This window comes from Phaethon aethereus, assembly GCF_964289735.1.
Source record: "Phaethon aethereus genome assembly, chromosome: 1".
In the NCBI taxonomy this organism is placed as follows: domain Eukaryota; kingdom Metazoa; phylum Chordata; class Aves; order Phaethontiformes; family Phaethontidae; genus Phaethon; species Phaethon aethereus.
In genome coordinates, this window is record NC_138575.1 from 186793861 (window position 1) to 186810972 (window position 17112).

Here is a 17112-nt window from a genome sequence, read left to right on the forward strand (position 1 = left end):
TAGACATAAAGCGGCTCCAGATAACAAGTATGGCGAAAGAAGTTAACACACGAGATTCATCTCTGATTTAATGCCTCTTACGTGTGGTGTAATGGTGTCTGTCCGAGGGCAGAGACTTTGCTTGCTTGTTTACTTAGGATACCTTTCAGTTCAAAGCTTGTTTTCTAAGGATGTTTTTGCTACTTCTCATGCATTGTAGATATGAGAAGAACTCCTGAGGAAAAAAAAAGGAAGTTCAGACACTGCCAGTAACAGCCAGTAGCTGGTAGGTATCACAGCTCAGCTCTATAAGTGTATCATCAAAAGACCTCCATGCTTAAGTAAGTGGAAGAAGGAATTTCAGGAATACTGAATACTTCATATCTAACCACAATATCATGATGACAAAAAGACCTGTGACAAATAACTTTGTGCTCTTCTAATGTAGAGTCACTGGGATTAATAGCCTTTAAAACCTTTCATTTCTCTTATGTTTGATAGGGGTGCCCTAAGGGGTTGGTATTAGGTTAAACCATAGAGTGACATTGACTCATTCGAGGTCTCTTAATGCCTGTCTAGGAACTGCTAGGTCTGGAGCACCTGCTGCTAATGCTTAATGTGCTTTGCATTAGCACATCATGTCAGGAGAACCTGACATTGGCAGATAAATGGGTGTTTTACAGTGCAATTTTCCCTTCTGCTTCTTAACTAATCAGCAATAGCAGGAAAGGCAATAGAGGGGATTTGACGAGCTTTAACCACAATTCTATTTTGAAACAAGTAAGTATAACTTGAAACTTCACTGGTGTCTTTTTTACAATAACTTCTAAGCCTCCTAGCCTATGGAAAACAAAACAAGGCAATTCATAAAAATTAAACTGTAATGATGATAGAGCAGCTGGCATGTGAAGATTACAGAACACTTCACAACTTCACAAACATTACTGACAATATTTTGTTGAAGTGGGACTTATCCCTGGTTTAGACATAAGGAAACTGAGGCCATAGTGAAACTGGAATCATGTTTTGAAAGGAGTCTTTCAGTGTTAAAGTGCATAGGATCACACACAATTGTGGTGGGTAAATTGCTTACTAAAGGTAAAATTGTCACTTGTCCACTTTCTGTGTTCTCAACTGAGTAAAAAATAGAAGGTTTCCCTCTGGGTTTTCTTTCCTCTATTGGCGATGTGCTTGCTGATTACAGTCTAGAGAGACTGATGTCCTAAAAATGCACAAAGGGAAAGGATACAAAACGGTGCAAATGTCACCTTCAGGGCACGCTAGCATCACTGCCAAGCTGGGCAGCCCGGGCACTAAGTGGCAGTACCAAGCTATAATTTGTCCAGAAGGCCACTTATGGGTTGGATAGGGCTTTTAGGCTGTGTCCATTTTGGGGAAGTAACAGTGTTAAAATCTGGCACTGAGACTTGCATGAGGTAACACAGAGTTTCCTGGTACAGAGTTCAAGTTTTCTGGCTGTCACTTCTCCACTTTATCATGTACAATGGCTTCCCATCCTTTGCCCTAGTCTAACAGAGGAAACAACTAACCTCAACAGATTGCATAGCTTTAACGACAAGTGGTTCTACTACCAGGGGCACAATAGCTTTATCTACGTTGAAAAACATACCAACATCATACAAAAACTATGACAAATAAGGTTACTGAGGTGGCGTTGCATAAAAGTCAGAAAATTATGCTCTCATGGAGCTTTAATGTGATTCCTTTCTGTGTTGTAATTAGGATATTTACAAATGTAGTACACAACCCCTTTGCTGGTATTTTGGAGCAAGAGTTCTGGAGGGTGCTTACATGAGCAAGCTAAGACTATTTTCTAACTTTCAGGTATTTAACGCTGCATTAAAATCTTATGCAAAATCTACATTCAAATATCAAGCAATCAATTAATATGCTTTTCTGGCATTCTTTTAAAGACAAAGGTAAAGAGTAAACTTGATAATGCACAACTTCAATAACCCCCATATACATACAGCATGGTTTTAGCTCTGGGCTTGCAGCACAGCAGCACAGACCGTTTTCATGTTAACCTCCTAGACAGCAGCTGCAGAACTGTGTTATCCCAAAGGGGTGATGGAGAGATGGTTCACGCACTGAATGAAAGAAGTAGGCATGGGGAAGAAGTCAGTCCAGCTCTTTCTCTCTCCTTTTGTATTCCATAGACCTAGAAAGCTTGGCTATTAGGGGAACAGTGTGCTTTACCTTTCCTCAGCAGCAGAATTAATCTTCTAAGTTCATGTGCTTGGACCAAAGGCTACCTGCAAGGAGGAAAAGTTGAAAGGAATTGCATGCAACAGATAAATGATATTTCTGTTGCCCTAAAGCATTCCTCCTGCAAAATATCAAAAGTTGGTTGCAAACAAGGGAAATTTCTTAAGGAATTTTTCAATAACCTTATATAATAGAAAGTATCAGACAGGCTAATTACAGTTAAAACTACCACTTTTTTCCTATAGGATAAGGCTTTTAGGATATTCCTTCTTAGAGAGTCTCAACTCTTCTTCAATGAAGGAAAAAACCAAACCTTGCCCAACTGAGTTGGGGATATTTAATGTAGTAGCGGTCTGCATTGGTACTAATGATGCTTCATGTGTCTCCTCACTAGTTATGAATTATTTCAGAGAGTTCAGAAAGCTGATGAAGTATGAAAATACCCAAATGAACTTTTTGGAGGTTGCTCCTGTTCCAGAAATGAACATATGAATCAGGAGTTCTTAAGAATAAACTGCCAATTAGAGAGGTGTGAGAGGGAGAGGAGTTTGTAGTTTGGTGGACTGTAGAGCCATTTTCTGACTGAGGAGCTACGTTGTTTGCACTGCCTCCAGCTCATTAAAGGGGAAATCAATTTTACAGGGGACAAGCTGACTAGACTAGTAATAATGGCATTAAACTTACAACAAAAGGGGAGATTAAAAGGGGGCAGCAAATAAACACTCATTTAGCACAGTCAAGTTGTCAAGAACAAAATTAATCAAGACACTGAATGACACAAAGAAAATAAATTCTTTAATTGCCTATTCATGAATGGCAGGAGCTTGTGTGCTAAAGCGGAAGAGTAGGAACTACTCGTACTGAGAGAATGAATTTGACCTGTTTGATATAACAGGAACTTGAAGGAAGATTTCTGTGATAGGAATGTTAAACTCACTTGCTATAAGCAATTTAGGGAAAACACAGTGGCAAGAGAAGAGGAGAAGAGGCAGTATGTGGCAATAACTGATTTCAACCCACTGACAACTATGTAGTAAATGCTTTCAGTGTTTACGGATCACTCTCCCAGCACAGAGAGTGTGTGACAAGGGCAATTAGATGCAGGCAGCTACGTACCATCAAACTACCTTACAGAGCAAGATGACCGGTCCCTTAAACCCCTACTTACAATGTCTATGGAAAGGAAGAAGAGAAAAGAGTTTCTTTACCTTATGAGCTTTAAAAAAAAAGCTTTTTCACTGGTGAATACCAGGTTGAAAGACATAGCTCTACACGTTTGACATTTCCAGTAATAAAATACCATTGAAATTCTGAAAAATGATTGATAAAAATTTCCTAAATCAAAAAGTTTTGTGTCTCTCCTTAGAGAATTTTGTACTAGATGTCATCCTGACAGCTAAATCAAAATTGATTTCAGGACTAAAAGTTAGTGGTTCCTTAAATGAAAGTGAGAACTTGATTACGTTCATTACATGCAAATAGAATGTAACACAACCAGTAATTCTTTCACCCGTTACTTTAAAATGGCCACTTTCAATCAGATAAATATAAGTTTGTGCCTAAAGAATTTAAAAGGGGAAAAATAGGTAAACAATAACAAAGATATTTAAAAGTGTTTTAGGAGATGATCTCAAAATGTAATCAAGACAAAGTCTATTCTACATCAGTCTAGCTTAAAAGAGAAATAAAGGCAATGCGAAATTTCAGATATAAACAGGTTGGGTAGGAACACAAGGGAGAATCTAATAGATTAGGTCACTTGAATTTAGAACACAAACAGAACTAACAGAAAATGGCTACTCAACACAGAAGGGTATATGAAGAATTCTTTGGTTAACCTGGTTTAGTACACTGAAAATAACATTAAATAAGTCTGGAAGTATTGCAGAAGCAACGTTACAGTAGTGTTTCTCCATTGTTAAATAGAAAGGATGCAGTTGTCAAAAATAATGTAGAAGAGACAGAAATGTTGAATAAATATTTCAGCTTTGGGATGGAGAAAAAGCCACATGTAGTCATACCGTATGAAAACAGTGATGAAATGTTGCACTTAAAACAACAAAGATAGTATAAGCCAAATAGCAGTTATTAAGGTTAAGTGTCTTTTATTAAAAAATGCACCTAGGAATGTCAGAATAAAAGCCTAATAAACTTTATTACACCATTTATTATTATTTCTAATAAATCTTGGATTTCTGAGATAGAGCCTGAGCATTGGATGAGAGTAAGAGTTATGTCAGTACTTTGCTTTCAAAGTAAATGGGGTAGTCTAGGTAAATATAAGTCTGTCGCCTGACATCAATCTTGGGAAAAATAGTGGAACATCAGATAGGGAAATGGATTAATAAAGAATAGAGGGTAGCATATTTAATATCATCTAACATGGTTTATGGACAAAAGAATTTGTCACATTAATGAGATATCCATTTTTTATAACAGAGGTACGAGGTTAGACATAAATTGCTAGATTTCAGTAGAGAATTTGATTTGGTTCTACATACCACTGGAATTAAGAAATTACACAACACAAAATCCGGATGCCAGATGTTAAATGGATTAAAAATTAGCTAATAAACAAGTCTCGAATGTAATTTTAAACTGGGAACCTTTAAGAGTATGTGTATTTTATTTGATGTTTTTCCAAGGTTAAGTTCCAAATTCTGTGTTAGCTAATATTTTTTGACAACAACCAAGAAAAAAATTAAATCAAACCTGATCAATCATGCACAGGAAAAATGCTGAGGGACAAATAAATAATAAAGGGGAAGATCACTCAAGCAAATCCTTTCTGAACTGCTTGGTAAACTTGGCAAGGATATTTTTATCTGGCAATGAACAAAGCAGGCTCTGCTGAAGGCATATGAGACTATTCCTGAAAGTAGTTGTTGTGCTTGAGACTGAGTTTGTAGCCATCTGACTTTGGAATAGTGGTAATGGCTAAAAGTGTATTTACTTCTTGTATGAAAAGGAAGCTGGTGGAGATAGGCTGTGTTTAAGATATAAAAAAAGCTGAAATTCCAGTTCACAAAACAGTTCAATTTAAATCCTTGTTCTTCTGCTGCTGCACATGTAGCCTGGTATAATTTTGGGGGGAGGGAGAAGGGGTAGGAAGAGAGAAAAATACTTCATCTACAATTAAATGGTGAATTTCTTTCAGTTCTTGACCCACCATCATCCGATCTGGGCACACGTTAGAGCACACATGGGCTTCCCTCCGGATTCTTTACATAAAAATATCCTCCCTATGGAAACTCAGCAAAGGTCAGGGAGGGGAAGATGCAGGGAGAAGGAGAGACAGGGGAAGGGGAGGCTAATGTACAGCAGTGCAGCAACCCAACCTTTCCAGCACAGCCAGTGATACAGCAGTTAAAAACTCCACCTGTAGTGAATTTGTTTTTATTTAAATCTTGATTTTCCCCACCTCCGGTGATTCTGTATCCATACTGCTTTGTTGCTATTTACCTTTACATTTTTATTGGCTCAAGAAAGAGAGTTTCATGAGGAAGAACTGACACAGAGAAAGGAAATACATCAACCTGTCAGGTGGATTAACATAAGGTAAATTTATCATCTGGGGTTTTGCAGTTCTCTAGCATGTGTAAAATTGGAGGTTCGGCATGTTAGAATGTTCCTTCTATCATCAAGCTAACTTGGTTCTTCAGTGTGGGTGTATTTACATTTCTTTAATCCTCCCAAAAGACATACTTCCCTAACAGAATTATGTCACCACGCACAAGAAATGCAGGTAGTTTGTGGATCATTAATGCAACAGTCCGCAGAACCACCTCAGTGTATAGCACTATGAATCCTTTTATTATTCCCATTAACCATCCATTAGCGATGCACTAGATCATGTTGAATTAGAGAGAACTCAGTCAGCTATTTTCAAGAGTATGTCTCTCCCACAAAAAAAAAAGACAATCAGTGTATTGCCTCTCTTCATGTTTCTCATCTGCCTCCCCTCCTCTGTGGTAAAAAGCTCTTTATGTGTCTTGTGATAGCATCTATCTGATAATATATCACATGTTAATTTTGTCTAACTTTTCTCTATCTGCCAGGCTAAATGCATTCATGGTTAGTTTATATCCATCTATTCTTCTGCTGACACCATATCCTGGGTTAAATATGCTTATAGTCTGGAGTTTTATCTTGTGATATATTTATAGACAACAATATGTCCTTTCTTCTCTTTCAGTTCAGTATAGTCAGCATGCTACATAAACCTCCCTTAAAACAAAACTTCCACTTCTTTTAATATATTTCTAGGACTTCTATGTCCCCTTGCCACTCTAAATGCACCTTTCTTGGAGGCGGGTGGCCAGAACTGAACATTGCTTTCCAAAAGGAGGTCCCATTAAGTGCACAGTATGACAGCATTAGGTCTCTCTGGTGTCTGTTTCCCTTACATATCCCAGAACTGATTTAATTTTTTTAACAAATACATCAGACCAACAGCTCATATTTATACTCTTCAGCTAGTACACAAAGATTTTTCCCATCTGCTTCTACTTCTAACTTATGACATGTACACACCACGTTATTATTATTCCCTAAAATCAGGAGTTCACATTCTGTTCTATGAAATTTAATCTCATTTATATTGTTCCTATTCTCAAGACATTGCAATTTTTTGTTGCATAAAATACCAGTCCTCTGCTGTACTGAAAATGCCTCCCAACTTTGAGTTATCATTAAATTTTGTTAGCAAACTGTAACTTTATGTGACACCCACTCTTCCACAATAATTAAAGTGTTCTACTTTCTTTACAGCTAGTGTTGTTGTGTGCTGAACTACAGCATACATGCCTTCCTATATGAAAAAGTACCCAAACCAAAAAATATCCAGGTTCTTAATGACTGGGTGAAATTTCAAGTTTCAGTGCATAAGCACAACTTAACCTTGTACTAGCACATTACTGCAAATGTAAAACAGACAATATTGTCTTGTTTCATTTCAGTTTCAGTACAAAAAATAGGTTTACAATGCCATAAAAGTTGAACTTTTGAATGTTTTCATCCTACCCATGCATTGAAGCAAAAAATAGCCTTTTCAATATCTTTTTTCACTAAAGAATACTGACTGCTCCAGGGAATTAACACACTTAATGCATTCAGAAGCTGTATTTGCAAATTCTGTGTCATACAGTTTGCTTGTATTTTGGACAATGCAAGTAAAGGAAAGATGGGGGGAGAAGGAGAAGACATTCCCGCCTGGGTGTCACATATAAGTTGCCTCTTTCTTTTCTAGTTGTGAGTTTGCATATCTCCCTCTTGAGGGTTAATACTCATTATGAAATTTGTTGTGAATTTCCAAATGCATGTGACGTTTGGTTTTAAGTTTGTTCTTTCTGCCGATAAAGAAAGCTCTTACCCTTGAAGTTAAGGATGAATAGGATTTTAAGTCCTTGTGTTATAGAACAAAACCTAAATAAAGGGATAGTTGTGGTGCAGCTTGACAGTATGATACTGGGATCTAATTCTTATTCACCATAAGACAAAACATCTTTTAGTTATTCTTGTCTTTGACTCTACCTCTTGGACTTCCTTATAAAAGATCAAACATATCCTCCTCTTTATACCCAGATATACAATAGGTGTCCTAGTTTAAAAGAGAACAATGAACCAAGAGAACTGGGAAGCTGACAGCAGGAAAGTCCATCACCCTGAAGGCAAAACACATTGCTTTATTATCAAAGTATGTCATGGACATGCTCAAAGGTATTTACAGCCCTTGGTCACAGTGTTTTAAAAACACCTGCTGTGTCAAAATGTTTCTGAAGAGATATGGACTACACTAACATGTGGAAAATCGATCTTCTGTTCCTCTTCCCTTTATCTATTCCTGCCAACTATACATTTCAGCAAGCAGTTATGCTTGTGATAGTAGAATACATTTAGCATTGCGGTCTTTGTGGGCATATGTTGTGACTGACAGCCACTGACGTGGGACTTCATATGCGTAAATTTAAATATCTGAGTCATGTAGTAAAATTTTTGGCTGCTGTTGCCACATTTCTAGATTGTCTTAGCATAGCCAAGTAAAAATGGGTTTTTCTGGAGAAAATGTTCATTTTCTGGAAAGGATTTATTCAAAGACTTCAGCCCTGGAAACTGTGAGGACACTGTACCACAGAGACTAAATATGTCCAAGGCTCAAACTTTCACACTTGTGATATATCGCAGAAAGCATTCAACTATCAGCACTGCCTATGAATGAGCTATTGAGGAATCCCATGAGATTTAAGTATTCGCTTTCTCCTGAGTACTGAGGGCTAGTTTTTGAAAGATTAAAAATATGTTAGTGTTGGGTTTTTTTCTTTCTTTCTTTCTTTTTTTTACTTATTATGTGTTCTAACATTTTTTTATACCTTTTAATTGTTGTTAGAGTACCCACAGCATGGAACAGCTGTCCATATCTAGAGGCAGGCTGACATAATATATTGGGTCAAAGGGAGTACAAATACACTTCGCTGTTAAAAATTCCTTTTTCTGATGTTGTCAGAAGGGCTTTCTTGGCTGACTGATGAACTATGAAGAGGACACTGCATGGCTGATATACAGCTGCCAAGTTATCAACACATGTTCAGCAGTTATACAAACAACAACAACAAACTTTTCCACAAAGATGCACAGCATCAGATGTGTGAAGAGAGAGATAGTGGCCATATTTGAGATAATGCTTTTGTGAATATTGGTTTATTGGTGACTAAGAGGATCACCACGGGGAATAAAGAACAAACCCTCCTGGAATATAGCTACTCAGGCGTTTTGAAATAGTGCATCAAAAAGCTGATTATTCCTTTCTTGCATAAGAACCTCTCCAACAGCATGTTTTTCCATCCAGCATGGACATCTACATGTTATTTTTCCCATTTCCAAGGATCACAAGTGCTTTTGACTGATACAAATGTGAATAGAATATTTTGGTGTGCCTTGACATGCTGTACTAATCCACAAATAAATAAGCAGTCACAATAAATTTTCTCCTGCGTCATATCAACATTTGATGTGGCACAAATATAGCAATATGCCTGAAGAAGCATCATGCTTAAAGAGAATACATGTTTCAAATAAAAAGTGTAATCTCATTTATATTTTAGTGGGAAAGGATATAAGCACAGGTAAAATAAACAATTAAAAAGCAGAGATGAACAAATTCACAGACAGAACAGAAATAGAACTATAGATTTTTTTCCACTACCCAAATTTTAATCCATAACATATTTATCAGTTGAGCTATTCCACTGTTTCTTGAACAAACTTGCCATTAGAAAACTTGGACTTTATACATCTGCCTACGCTGAGGTGCCTAGTGCCATCCTAGGGTATCCCACTTCACTTCCATCTGCTCCTCCAGAAGCACACGAATGTCCTGTGACACATCTTACTGCCCCGAGCTGACATGCCAGATAGTCTAGCATGGACACAGTGACCCTAAGTATCCACATTAGGCAAAAAAATCCCATTATACACGTCTGTCCCACAGCTGGACATCTAGATTTAGGTACCCACAATCTCAACATGTGGAACTTCTACCTATAGGAGTTCAACTCAGTTGCACACGCATGCCATTTGGCATGTCTTAGGGTACCAGAGACACAGTACTGGCTGACATAACACGGGACTTGAGAGAGATCTGTGCCCTCCTGGAGCAGCCTCTAAGTGTCCTCTGGGACACCTAAGCATCTGAAATAGCACTCAAAACCTATTTCTTGACAAGTGAATCAAGCCCATTAGTGTCTTCAGGTTTTTCCAATGTATCTAAGTGGCTTACGGCAGGAATGTACTTTGCAGATATTTATAAACAACAGCAAATGAGTAAAGCTTGCAATAATAGAGAAAGGGGATCATATTAGTTCAGCAACAGGCTGGCCCTTTCTAGCTTATGTTATTTACAGAGGATTTAGCTGTTTTTGTCATTTTCTGTTGTGCTACAGACCATACAAACAAAGCCTTTAAAGTTCAAATGCAGAAATTTGGCCACAGCTACAAATAACAAATTGACTAGTCTTAGCAATGAAATGTTAATTGGTGTCTGAGAGATTCAGTTCACAATGAAAGAGCCCACAACACTTAATCCTTGCCAAATTAGGAATTTTTAGCAGATATGAGTATCAAAAGATTGAGTATATGGGTCTGTTTCATATATAACACGTAATCAAAGAGTCACCAACAGCCTTGCCTGCAGAGTTCTTTGTACCCAGGGCTGCCATACCTAGTTGCTGTTGTGGGTTTCTTTTTCTCTGAGGAAGGAACTTAACAGCTGTATTTGGTAAAAACATAATCCTTCTTCTTCAGCTTCAGTTCTCCATATCATTTATTCATTTCTCAAATGCCCAATCCAGAAGTGTTTACCATTACACACTAACATGAGCAGTAGCCTGGTAAGAATAGCCTTCTTGCAATTTATATTTGATCTTCCATAGTGATTCAATATAAAAAGAAAACCACTGAGATTAAAATGTCAAACTGACCTGAAGTATCCACTCCTTCCTGTGAGCTGGAGTTATCTAGAGAAAAAAAGTAGTAGCTAGACCAGAGTTTCTCAGCCTTTGTAGGAGAAGAATGCAGGATGCAAGGAAGGGAAAGAACATGCAGCCTGTGCCTTTTGTGAACTCTGCCTTAAGCAAGTTCTACAGAAAGCGCTTGACTTGGAGTGGAGCAAATTGCAATGATTTCAAATAAGTTAGAAAATGGATATGAGAATTAAAAACACTGTAACACGCCTGCTGGTGTTCATCTGTGGCCCTATACCCACCTCAATCCCCTAATTCAAGTCATCTAAGCTTTAAAAGAAGGTCCCTAAGTTCACACAGGCATGTGAGTGTCTTGGACACAGATGTTGTGTGTGTGCACACCTGCACAACAGTTGCTGGTCCGTGGGCTCAGATTTTGCCTGAGACCAAACTCTCCGCACATCCAACATCAAGTCTCCCTGCCAGCCAGCAATACGGGCAGACACATCTCAGTCTCAATACCTGGAGACTCTCATGTTCAGGGTCTGGCACTGCAGGCACAGATCAGCAGCTCTGGACATGGAGCACCTGCATAGCTGCGACTGGACCCCTGGGAAATGGTAACGTGCTACAGAACGGAGCAATTTTCTGTGTTTAATGCATGCTTCTGTGCTCCTGCATAGGTACTGGAGGTTTATCACTCCCCACTGACTCCATGTGGTCTCTGTAGAATAATTAACCCCCAGTACCAAGTGCAGGACTAACCTAGAGACAACCAGCAGAAAACATCGTCGGTTTTCATCCAACATCCTGTGTTCACTGGGTTCATAAAGCTGAGCCTCCTCTAAACAGGGTTGCATTACAGAAAGCCAGACTGTCTCCAGCTATGCAGAAGCTTGAACATTTATGAAGTGAGTGGATTGTGTGGCTGTTTCAGCCTAAACAACCTGACCAGCCCTCTGCATAATAACCATACTGGAAACCATTTTCCATCACAAATGTTTAGGTTGATACATTGCTGCTGACTCTGATGCTACAAGCAAATAATTTTATTATGTTATGGATGGCTTTTAGTTTGCTAGCATACAGGCAAGATTTGGGCTTGGCGATATGAAAAATTGGTTAAATCTGAGGGATAAGCAGATGTTTCAGATAATTGGCAATTAAATAATTCATAATGTTGACATGTTGCTCTCAGGTTTCCACATTAAGAGGAGTCCTCTTTCCTACTTACGCAATACTAGTCACTCTGGCAATTCCTGTTTTGGAACATTTAATACAGAAGGATGTGCCCTTCTGCTCTTCACACATGAAAAAAAGTAAGTAAAGAAACTCTTCCTGTCCCAGATGACCATGATTACAAGATGTGCATAAATATGCTTCCCCTTGCTACATCTATACTGCTCACCACACTGGTTTTTACATGGCATCTGCTCCAGTGGATGCAACGTGCTGCTAAAGGGCAAGCAAGTTGGTGAACTATTACCCAGTACCTGTTTACTACCAGTGAAAATGCAAGGTATTCCAAACTTAGATTTTATGGTCTATATTGTGTGAATAAATCGGAAAACAGTGAAATTCAGAGACACTTACATTGCCTACATAACAGCTCATTAAAATTCTTTTCCACCTCAGTGGCAGAGCTGTGACACTTGCACCAGAGCTCTATCAGATCCTCCAGACTGATACCGTTTCAATCAGGATGTGAATTTCATGACTGCAGAAGGTCATCAAGTCAAACACTGTGTCTGATTTTTAAAAGGGTTGGATAATTTTATGACCATTAATAACATTTACAGTTCTGCATGCTAAGACAAGGTAATCAAATGTCATGCTTCAGAGTGTAGGCTGATTGCCATATAGGTCAGGAAGAATATTTTTGCCAATGTACATCATTGCATAAAATAAACTAGCAAATAAAGTTCAACAAGTGAAAACCTTAATATCAGAAAACTTTAGCTTGTCTGTTTAAGTGTTGGTTATATTTATTTGGGTACTACATAAAACAAAGGAGGTGTGTGGGACCAAGCAGCCTCAAAAAAGAACTAAAGCAGATCCAGTATCTCTAAAAAGAATCGGGTGTGAATCTACTTCACAATGTTTTCAGGTGTTTTGCAAGTTTCAAAGATTAAATTCCTAACCCCCTTGTGAAGTTCTTCTTAGCATAAAATCACAGACAAATAAGGTTGAATGGGATCTTGTGAGGTCATCCAGTTCATCTCTGTTACCCAAGGCTGGCTCAATTAAGTCTATATCACGCAGATATTTATCTAATCTATCTTTAGATTTCCAGCAATGAACCTTCCACAGGCAATTTTTTTTTTCAAAATTAGAATTTTTAAGTTATTCTTATCACCTACGTTGAATCTTCCTTACATTTCTTTGAAACAAACTAAACTATTTGAGAGGCAGTGATTATTACAATAAAAGAAAACTTTAGGAAGAAAAAAATAAATATGATAAATTACATAACAAATACAACATATATATGATACAATGTAAGTACAGAATGCTGCTAAATCTAAATATTGTGTCTGCTTTTTGTACTGACGGCAAAGTTTCTACCCTGTCTAGTCCTGGCAAGGTCACCAGGGACCTTATCACTCCTGAGGTATTGCACACTACCTGAAACTAGTAGTTTGTGGCTAAAGGCATTCATTAACACAAGCTCTATTGCTAAGGTGCATCTCCAAATGTTATCATAATAACAATAATCTATTTTATTTAGTCAATTGCCTCATACTTTCTATTTCTCAATTTTGTTACAGACATCGCCCCAAATCTACACACTTTGTCTTTAAAATCTACAAATCTGTCCGAAAAAGGCATGTTTTTATGATGCATCATACAGGAACCATGTAAATATCTCTTTTTTAATTAATAATGATAATATATAAAATATTCAGCATTAAACTAACTGGTACGGAAATTAGATTTCCACACCACGGAAGTCTGAGGGTGTTTGCAGAGCAGCATGAGGGATACATGTTTTGTGCATGGTGATAAAATCTTGTCACTGTTTAATCCGTTAACAAGTTTAAAAGATCTTCAGAAATGAAAGTAAGTAGAAAGGGGCACCAAAGAAGGTGGTTTAGATCTTGACAGGAGACTTATGCCTACCTTTCTAAGAGCACTGTATCTGACAGTGACTAAGACTCTGATAGGTTGTCTATCCAAAAATATGGCTCATGGATATATGCTTTTGTTTACCTTTTAGGTTTAGTCCACAGATTCTTGAAGGTCTCTTTAACAGAGGTAATGAAAATTAATTAATATTATTATTAGAATTTCAAAATCATGGGAAATTAGATTCTTTATTTCTAATTGCTTTTCCCTTAAATTATTAATAAAAAAATCTCATTTTTGAGAATCAAGAAATTGTTGTTGAAGTACTTTGGTCTACATGTTTTGTAAGATTTTTAAATTAGATGCCATATATGTTTTATTTTTATAAATAGAAAAGTTCCTCTTTTAAAATATTAATTTTATTTAGATTTTCTAGTAGAGGTAGATGAATGAAATGAGAAACAAGGCAAAACTGGTGGACAGATTTTTTTTATTACTATTTACTATATATTAACCAAGTTATATATTTGGTCTCTTTGCAGTGTCAAAAATGAGAAACTAAGTTTTGGAAAGCTTTTTTAAAATGTTCTAAAACTAATACCAATAAATTTATGATACTATAAATTACAGACTGTTATTTTAAGACAAGGAATATACAGGCAAGGCACTCAAGCATCAATAATTCTAATGTGCAATGACTCTAGTCTCCAATTCTTTGCTTTTACCAATTTCTACTCTTCAGAATTAATCTATAATCCCCAGTTTATGCAGAAGGGGTGGTTGTTATCCTGCCTCACAAAAACTGAAAGGCTGGAGTAAATATTCAAGGGACGGTCAAAACAGCATAGCATAGCACAATATGGGGAGAGCAGAATTATGTAGTCTTGCAACTAGAAGCAGTAGTCACAGTAACATTCAGGCAGGGTTTTTAGCTTGGGTCTAGCAACGGGTCAGCATGTTTGCATGGGTTTCGATGCTTGGGCAGCCCGCTTCAGCTCACTTGATGCAGCAGATGAGTACCTCTGCTACCTACTTTTTTTAACAAGATAATCTGCAGATTTTGAACGCATAGAACCAGGTTCTTCACTGTTCTTTGAGAACAAGAGGCTGGCGAACAGTTTATGCTCAGTCATTTCAAAGTTAAAAGAATAAAGAATGTTTTTTATGTTTTCTTCTAAATTGAAGATACTTACATAAAAGGGTTAAAATCTGCCTGGAAAGTATCTTAATCCTTATAATTTGATTGCCAAGATTATTTGTGAATTATTTAATTTGGAAGTATCTGTGAAGTTCAGGATATATATGATGGAACATACTGACTGTGAAATGTTCCTGGCTATAAAGCTGAGGACTTTCAAAAATACTTCTTGTGTGTGAGTGTTGTGGTACTAGAAAATCAGACAGCCAAATTAGAGCAACTGGTTGATTTTCTTGTGAAGATCAATCAATATGACAGAATAATAGATGACATATGGTTAGTATCAAATGCAGAGATGACATCAGGAAAAGTATACAAGCTATGAATGCGTAGGAAAAGATTACTTCTGAGGCACAGCACAAAAAAAATAAGGCAGCAGAAAAGGCAATGACTAAGTAAACACCTGGAAAAGAAGCAAGGGCGAGGGAAACACTTAGGAGAGTAGAGTGGAATAATAGAGAGAACTCATGCACTGAATATCAGTAAGTCTGAGAAAGGCTGGTGGCAGGGGGTTACTTACTCATGAGGAAGCTATTGAACATAAAAATAGAGATGTATTGATAATAGAAGGGTCAGTGGAGCACTTTATAGATAGTCATTTCTGTCAGGTGAGCTGAGATAAAGGAGAAGAATCAGTCTACAAAAGCTGAAGATATGACTAAAAATTTTATAATAGGTTACAAAATTGTGAATCACCTGATATATCTATTCTGCTTGTTCTGCTGGTCATACTAGGAAAAAAGGTACCACAATCAAGAGAGGTTAGAAATGTTTCCTAGAAATAGAAATACTGAAATATATGACATATACTTGATGTGATGTCACCAAAGAACACCATAATGGTTGCAACCATGGTTAGAGCACTGAAATGATTTGGTGGCTGGACTCCAGATGTCATTTGTTATTCACTGTAGTTGCCAGGATGGAAAGAGGGATTTAGATGAGAAAGTAGATGAAAGGAGTAAGACCAGGACCTCAAAGACATTAGCTTGACAGCATGTCATGCGGCTGATTCTGTGAGGCAGCAGAGAGTCCATGTGTCGGATCCATCTCACACAGCTGAGTGCTGTTGATGTCAGGCATTTCCAGAGGATGAATCATCTGACCTTCTCACATCCTGCTGTGAGGATAAGGTCACAGTGTCTCCAGCAGTGGGTATCTCCCTGCATTAACTACAAAGGGAGCTTCAGGTAGCTGGCTCACCTTTTTGTGTCTAACTTTCAGGTTCCCAGGTTAAGTCAGATGAGCTCCATGCAGGGCTTTTGCCCAAGTATACAACTTGGTAAAGACACCCAAATCAAGACAGGATTATTCAGTGTTTAGAGTGGCTGAAAGGTTGTGCTTTATCTCCTGGCAGAACTCATAGCATGTAACAAAACAAATGCTTGCTGTAGGGATGGCAAGCATGGAGGGGGTGGTTCAAAAAAACTTGCAAAAAGTAATAGTATCCCAGAGGTTGGAGGAAGAATATTTGATTCAGGATAATAAAAGAACCTGATAAAAAGTTAAAATATTCTTACAGAGAAAATACCATGCAGTTCATAGAAAAAGGATGTTACACAGCAATTATATGTAGCATGAAAGGAAAAACTGTACAATTTTATCTGACAATAGAGGCAGTTTAAGTGTAATTTATAGCCAAATAGGGAGTCAAATGACTTTTGGCAAGGAACCTTTAGTGAGGTTAGAAAAAGTAGATCATGGCAACTTTTTAGAGATAAGAAACACTTACTGAACAAGGCAGAAACATTGATCATGAGACATTTTAATTACTCTGATATTGATTAGGATAACAGGAATGCAATTATAACGAACACATTCTTAAAAGTTACATATTCTTAGTGCAGCCGTGTTTTGTTTCCAGTAATTCCTTGAACAGGTTTTATAGTCCAAGGCGATTCCATGCCTGATGCTAAGAAATGAGCTAAATGTAAAAAATCACAGTTAAGATAAAGAGCATCCTAGATCTACTTAGCAGCTTATCATTCTGTTTGAAACACTCATGAGAGAATCCTGTGTACTGAAAGTGTTTTGACTTTGAGAAAGAGGACGGTGAAAGCAAGCTGAATGCTCTGAGGAATGTTGATTGGAATTCTATAATGTATGAGAAATAACCTGAAGAAGAGGAGGAAATATAATATTTAAGAAACAACTGATGAGAAGGTAATTGAAATTCATCTCAAG